General features: G+C 46.5%; 1 pseudogene across 1 annotated transcript; it reads right to left on the bottom strand.

Annotated features, from left to right (window-relative positions):
- Positions 1-397: 397 nt before the first annotated feature.
- On the bottom strand, positions 398-772 carry LOC308428677 (small ribosomal subunit protein eS25-like; annotated as a pseudogene). The gene has a single exon. The product of its transcript is annotated as a small ribosomal subunit protein eS25-like (transcript).
- Positions 773-1,443: the final 671 nt, after the last annotated feature.

The following is a 1,443-nucleotide window of genomic DNA, read 5'->3' as shown; positions in this document are numbered from 1 at the left end:
TCTCTATCCCAGAGAATCCCTGGTGGCCATGCTTCCTAGCTCCCACCCTGTGACATGTCCTTTCTTCCATCAGGACAGTACAGATCACTTCGTAGAATCTCTCCCTTTGGGGATTCAAAGTATCTTTTCTTTCTCTTGGGGGATATGGTACAGGTATGGCAGCTACAGATCAACCTTGGCTGTTATTTCTTAGGTACTTTCGACCTTGTTCTTCTACATAAGAGTAGAGGCTGGAAAGGGGTATCAGATCCCCTAGAACTGAAATTACAGATTAGCTGTCATATGGTGCTTGAAACTGAACACTAGTCTTTTGCAAGAACAGCACACACTCTCTCTCTTTTTTTCATTTGATTCAATAAAGTTTTATTTTTCCAAATGTACAGCTGATTGCACCTGTTCATGCATCTTCACCAGCAGCTGGGGCATCTTCACCCTTTGTGTTCCTGGTGTAAATGACTTGGGCTCTGTGCTTTGAAACCAGCTTGATAAGCCCTTTACTAAGTAGCTCCTGAAGGGCTGCCCTGGCCAAGGTACCTCGAATCTTCACTCTCTCAGAGACCATGGCTGGAGTAACAAGTTTATAGTTGGGAACTTCTTACAAAGTTTGCCAAATGTAGCTTTGTCAAACAGGACAAGATTGTTCAGCTTGTTCAGAACTTTGCCTTTGGACCACTTCTTTTTGGCCTTGCCACCAGATTTATTTACTGGGTCTTTGTCTATTTTTGGCCTACTTTCCGGCATTTTTCTTCTTCTTGTTGTCTCTGGGCGGCATGGCGAAGCTCAGAGAGTAGTATGGACCATAGCAGCCTCACTAAGATGTCAGAAGAAAAGCCAGCATGGGCTCTTAACTACTGAGCTATCTCTCCAACCTCTTCTGCCTTGTGTTTTGAGGTAACATGTTTCATTGGGACTCTGGGCTCACAGCTTAAGCAAAACCCAACCAGGAGCCAAAGCAACCAGCCTGCCTGTGCTTCCCCAGTACTGGGTTTACAAGCACATGCCACTAAACCCAGCTCCTCCCCCTTACGTCTTTATTTTATGGGTACTGGTATTTTGCCTGCATTAATGTCGGTGTACCACATGCACACCCGATTCCCATGGAGGTCAGAGAAGATGTCAGGTCCTCTAGAACTGGAGTTACTGGTGGTTGTGAGTTACCTTGTGGATGCTGGGAATGAAATCTGGGTCCTCTGGAAGACCCATGAGTGTTTTTAGCCACCGAGCCATCTCTTCAGCCCCCAACACTTAGCCTTTTGCACAGGTTTTGGGTCTCAAACTTGGTAAGCCCTTCACTGTCTGGACTATTTTCATAATTAGACTGAGTGCAGAGGTTTTGGGGAGTGAGGAATGCTCCGGAGAGAGGCCTGTGGAAGTCCAAGATGAGGGCAGGCTTACAGAAGTTAACCTTGGTGGTTGACCACATCCGGTGCCTAAGGAGCCGCT

This window comes from Micromys minutus (assembly GCF_963924665.1).
Source record: "Micromys minutus genome assembly, chromosome: 13".
NCBI lineage: Eukaryota > Metazoa > Chordata > Mammalia > Rodentia > Muridae > Micromys > Micromys minutus.
The sequence above is the reverse complement of the archived record's forward strand: the minus strand, read 5'-3'. Positions and strand labels throughout refer to the sequence as shown.